Below are 6,686 nucleotides of genomic sequence, written 5' to 3' on the forward strand. Positions count from 1 at the left end.
CTCAATGGCCTGTTCTCGGAAAACATCCACAGACACATTTACAATACCACACTGAGATAGACAACTAAAATTAACAGTAAGAATACACATTAATAATTCTCTTTTAGTACACAAACATGAACATATAATATGCAAGTCATTATCAAGATAGTACAGTATGATGAAACTAGACTCATGCTGCACAAATGGTAGCTGCCAGAAAGTCAGTTAAAGTAGGCTACAGTGATTCAGTCATGTCAGCAAAGAGGCTTGAATGGTGATCATAACCAAACAAGCATCCCAACCTGTGTGTATGAAAGAACCTGGAAACAGCCTTCTGATTTCTGAATCAGAAGGGGGCACTAATGAATAGACTGCATGCTAGCATGTAGAATGCCTAAACGTGTAACACTACTTCATATTGCCACAAAAGCATCTGTGCTTATTGAAAACACGCACCTTTGGAAGTTATGAAAGAGCAAAGATAGGCAAACACTCTGGATGCATCAATCATATTTTGCTGCAGGCACCATTTTGGCTTTTTCATCAACACAGTACAGAATATTTGTTAGAGTATGATGCAAAGACGGTACACTTCATCAAGTGATTATCATCCCTAAACCCACCTACTCAAAACCATCGTGTTTTGGCATAGAGACCATGCTGCTCACCCGCTTCATGAAGGACCAAAGTTCATACTTGTTAAGTAAGGAGGAGGCTTTCTTCTTCTACATTACCATCCGCTAGGAGGAGGAGTTAGGTGAGGAACTCAACAACCTGACTGACATCCTTTGATCAGATGCTCAGTGCCAGACTCACTGGCAAGATCTGTCAAAGTAGCATCAAGAAAAGCTCAAGGACACCTGGTAACCTATCATAACAAACTCCCACAATGCAATAGGTAGATACATAAGTGGATACTTGTGTGTATCTCATGGTTTGTGCCAGCAATGTATACCAACATGGAGTACATACAGTGTTCACATTGGTGTAGACAGGTAAGCATCATGTAAACCATGAGATACAAAGTAATGTGGACCACAATGTGACTACACCACCACAGTACAAAGTATCCCAGCTTCAGGCACATAAAGTAAATTTAAAAGGGTACTAGTCAGCCAGTGAAAGGGCTTCTAATGAAGTACTCACATATTTGTTGCAATTATAGCCCTGGGCATCTAATATTGTTTGGAGAAACAGTTTTGAGGTTGTTATATAGTCTACAACTCTCAGATACACCCCATATGTGTTCAAAACTAGTGGGAACAAGATGATATAAGTGTGTGCATGGTAGTGACAGCTGATATGGTAAAACTGATGAATGCACCAGTAGTGATGTTTGTAATGTAATTAATCATGTGCCAATAGTGATGCTTATAATGTAATTAATCATGCGCCAGTAGTGATGTTTGTAATGTAATTAATCATGCACCATTACTGATGTTTGCAATGTAATTAATCATGCGCCAGTAGTGATGTTTATAATGTAATTAATCATGCACCCATAGTGATGTTTGTAATGTAATTAATCATGCGCCAATAGTGATGTTGATAATGTAATTAAGCATGCGCCAGTAGTGATGTTTATAATGTAATTAATCATGCGCCAACAGTGATGTTTGTAAAGTAATTAATCATGCGCCAGTAGTGATGTTTGTAATGTAATTAATCATACAATCACATATGCCTAGTCAGTTAAATAAGGACTCAAAACGTACAACATGGCAGTGACATAAACATGTCTACAAAATAAACACACAATGATAAGTAAACTGTAGCAAGGGCAGGGCTGCATTGGACCATATATCAAACTAATGTTGTTGTCTCTTTCGGCTTTTCCCAGTTAGGGTTCGCCACAGCGGAACTCCGGTCCGCTAATGATTGGCAGTAGATTTTTACGTGCTGAGTTGCTGGCCCTGACGCACAACCTTCAATGAAGGTACGCCCATTCACGCATGTCTCCACACAGAAGATGCTCTAACTGAGAATCAAACAGGACGTCTTACTGTGAGGTGACAACGCTACCGCAGCACCACCACCACAGTATATACCATATATCATAAACCTGCAAAACGATGTAGTATGTGCACTCTGCTGTATCTTATAGATGTTAACAAACACCAGTAACAAATACAGCTCTACTCATGAACATTGCTGCCCTTTTTTGTAATTGTTATGCACTGATAGCACAGATGCTATATTTTCATAAAATTTACACAAGACATTTACAGAGGCACAAATCCTACAACAGCATGAAACATGGTTACACCAATATCTTTTGTGATTTGGCTGTGTTTGTCTTTCTTATGATCATGGAATGGTACAGATATGATGCTGCATTGTATGTATTAGTCCTGTGCTTTGGACAAACATTTGGATTAGATATGCATGTAGTAGGTATCAATTTACATGAGGTGTGAGTGTGTGTGTGTGTGTGTGTGTGTGTGTGTGTGTGTGTGTGTGTGTGTGTGTGTGTGTGTGTGTGTGTGTGTGTGTGTATCTATATATCTATATCTATATATACATATCTATCTATCTATGGGTCCTCTACCATTTACCGAAATTACACTTACCTGAAACCCAAATAACTGAGACGACTCCATCGAAACCTCATTACAACGAATAAATGAACTGCCGATAATTTTAACAGAGAAACTAACCACTTGGCCACTGGGGTGAACCTTTCCGTTTTCTTCAGTATAGTGCGATCTCGGAGTTGGTATATGTAGTTAAGGGGTGTGAGGAGTGAAGCCCTCCATTAGCATGGCTTTAATTTTGTTTTGGTGTTTTCTTTTGTGACCTGGTGGACAAGTGGTTAGTTTCCCTGTTAAAATTATAGGCAGTTTGTTGCTTCACTGTAATGAGGTTTCTGTGGAGTTGTCTGGGTTATCTGGATTTCAGGTAAGTGTAATTTCGGTTAATGGTAGTGGACCCATATATATAGACACACACGCACACACACACATTTTATATATATATATATATATATATATATATATATATATATATATATATATATATATATATATATATATATATATATATATATATATATAATACACACACACACACACACACACACACACACACACACACACACACATATATATATATATATATATATATATTTTTTTTTTTTTTTTAATATATTTATTTATTTATTTTATTTTACATTTGTTGACCGGGCTAGTCTAGCTGGATACATGTCCATTTTCAGTAGAGGCCTGGGGAGAAAAGCTCCAAGAAATCATGCAAAGTTAATATAGAAGTTATGACAGATATTATAAAAACAGCAATTGTTACATAAAAACATTAGTGGTTTTTTTTCCACACAAGAAGTACAAATTATAATACTCATAGTGATTTTGTGAGAAGGTACAATATACATATATACATAAATTTTATATGCAATGATATAGTATTTTGAAACATAAAGGGAAGATAATAAAGGATGTAGGGTGAGAATTAGTGAATAGGAAAAGAGTTAGTCAGGGTTAGTACAGGAGCATAGCCAGTGTTTATTGAGATATAGTTTTAGATTCCTTTTAAAAAGTGAGAGAGAAGTCTGAGATGTGATTTCAGAGGGTAGTTTATTCCATATTTTTCCAACAGAGTTAGAGAACAAGGAGTCACCTGCTGAGTTGTTGGGTTTGGTAGTATTGATCAGCAGTTTGTTTGAGGAGCGTAGATTTTTGAGATTATTATAAGGTGTAATGAGGCTAGAGAGTATTGGAGTGTTGCTGGGTTGATACAGGGCCTTACGGGCTATTGTAAGCTGGTGAAATTGAAGCTGGTTAAGAAATTCTAGCCAGTCTAGTTGTCTTAGATTCAAACAGTGATGGGTTCTAAAAGGAGAGCCTGTAGCAAATCTAGCAATATTATTATAGGATGTTGCTAGTTTGTTGAGGTTGTTTTTAGAGAGATTGGTGTATATAGGAGAAGCATAGAGTAGAGTGGAGATTAGGTGAGTTCTGGCTATAGCGGTCCTAGCTACTGGTGTAAGATAGGGTTTAATTCTGTAAGGGGATCCTAGTTTTTTGTTAACTAATTTTATTGTGGTGTTTATGTGAGTATCAAAGTTGAGATTGTTGTCTATTGTTATTCCTAACAGTTTAGTGGTTGGGTCAGGAGAAATAAGAGTACCGTTGTTGGAAGTGAGAGTGAAATGTAAAGAGGTGGACTTTCAGGTTGGTGTGAAGCGTAACAGTTTAGTTTTCTTGGGGTTTAGGAGGAGGCAGCGGTGTGAGAACCATTGTTCTACAGTGTTGAAAGCTTTTTGGGTAAGAGACTGAAGTTCAGTTTAAGAAGTGGCTGAACAAATTATAGTAGAGTCATCTGCATATTGAATGCAGGTGGAGTATGGAATAGCTGATTGCAGGTCATTAATATAAATGGAAAATAGGAGTGGTCCTAATATGGAGCCTTGTGGGACCCCGAGGGAGATAGAAAGGTGATTAGATAGTTTGTTTTGCCAGAGTACAGCCTGCTGTCAGTTTTCTAGGTAAGATGTGAACCAATTCATAGATAGAGGATCAAGTGAAAGAGAATTCAGTATGTGTACAAGTAGTTGGTGGTGATTAATCATGTCAAAAGCTTTAGATAAGTCAATGAAGACTGCAGATGAAAGAATATTTTAGTTGCGGTTATTGTTGATGCAGTTTGTGAAGGATAGCAGGGCAGTGGTGGAAAGGTCTGAATCCATGTTGATAGTTGGCAAGTAGGTTGTTATGGAGAAGATGGTTAAGTAGTTGTTTATGGATGCACTTTTCTATAATTTTTAGGGGATAGTAGAGCTATGGGACGAAAGTTAGAGAAGTCATTGGAGTTCCCCCCTTTATGCAGTGGGATGATATGAGAAATTTTCCAGATAGATGGGATAGTTCCTTTACTTATGGATCTATTTATCAGAATGGAAATGGGATAGGCACTGGCTTTAGCTCCTTTTTGCAGGAATTCTGTTGGGAGTTTGTCAGCTGAGGGGGGTGATAGGTTTTAATGTTTGGAGAAGGGAGGAAATAAAGGAAGTAGACACTGGTTGTAAATGAAATAATGAGGGTGGGTTTGTAGAAGAAGTAGGCAGATTTGAGGTATCAGGAGATAGGTGGCTAGCAAGAGTTTGGATGGCGTCTGTGAAGAAAGAATTAAAGGCATTAGCTGTTTGTGTGGGATTCTCAGAGTTTGAGCCTTGTAAGTTGGGTGTTTTAGATTGGCCTGGGAATAGAAGACTGTTAATACTAGTCCAAAATTCTCTAGGCTCCTTGTGGGAGGTTTGCTGTAATTGGAGATAAAAGTTCTTTTTGTCTAACAGGATGGCTTTTTTTGTAATATTTCTATGTTCTCTAAAGGTTTGGTGGTCTGTCGGATCCTTATTAGTACACCATTTTGCCCAGGATTTGTTTCTGAGAAGGATTTTTTGCCTAGAATTGTTAGAGAGCCAAGGGGCTGGTTTAGCTTTGGTTCTAATAGAGCGAGTTGGTGCGTGGTGGTCCAGGATGGTTATGAATGTGGAATTGAAGTATTCTACTGCTTCATTTAGAGGGAGAGATTTTAATGGAGACAAATTACATTGTTTCAGTTCTGTTTGGAAAAGTTCTAGGTTAAATTGCTTTTTGGAGCGCACTGTTCTGAAAGTGTTAGGGAAAGTTAGGTTGGTTTTATGTCTGATAATGTAAGTTAGTGAATGGTCACTTAGGTGATCTGGAAGGGTACCTGCTATGTAGGTTTGATGAGGAGTATTAGTAAGTATCCAGTCCAAGGTACTTTCTTTGTTGTTGAGTCTATTAGTTCTGGTAGGGCAGTTAATAAGTTGTGAGAAGCCATATAGGTTAATATGGGTGGTGGGGTTTGTACTACTACAGGAATTTCAATCAATATTAAAGTCCCCTAGGACTATGGCTTCTTGTGGGAGATTAATAGAAAGCCAGTTAAGGATATACTCAAGTGTATTAATGTTATTTCCTGGGGGAAGATAAACACAGGTGATATTTATGGCTTTAGATGTGTTGATCTGAAGTTTGGAGATAATTATTTCTGCACTATTGTCCAAAGGTAGGTAAAGATTTGCAGTGCTGCCTTGTAGCTCTGCTTTATAAAGGATTGCTACCCCTCCTCCCTTTTTGGCTGTACGGTCAGGTCTAATGATATTGTAACCAGGTGGGGTGATTTCATTTTCTTTAATGGTAGGTTTTAGCCATGTTTCTGATAAACATAGGATGTCAAATAGGTGGACATCTATACATCATATTATATATATAAATGGTACAGCGGTAGCATTGTTGCCTCATAGCAAGAGGTACTCCTGTTCGATTCTCGGCTGGAGTGCCTTCTGTGTGGAGTCTGCATGTCCTCCCCGCGGTCGAGTGGCCTCCGAAAGATATGCATGAATGGGAGTGCCTTCGCTGAAGGGTGGCCGTCAGGCTGGCAACTCAGCACCATAAAAATCGACTGCCAATCATTAGCAGACCGGAGTTCTGTTGTGGCGACCCTTAACCGGGAAAAGCCGAAAAGACAAACAACAAACAACACATTGGATATAAAATGTGTACACACCCCAGTTAAACTACCAGGTTTTTGGGATATAAAAAAATGAGACCACAATAAAACATTTCAAAACTTTTCCCATCTTTAATGTGATCTATAACCTGTACAATTCAATTGAAAAACAAACAAATCTGTTAGGGAAAAATATAAAAAATAAACATACAATA

This window comes from Protopterus annectens, chromosome 13.part0, assembly GCF_019279795.1.
Source record: "Protopterus annectens isolate FY-2018-M chromosome 13.part0, PAN1.0, whole genome shotgun sequence".
NCBI lineage: Eukaryota > Metazoa > Chordata > Ceratodontiformes > Protopteridae > Protopterus > Protopterus annectens.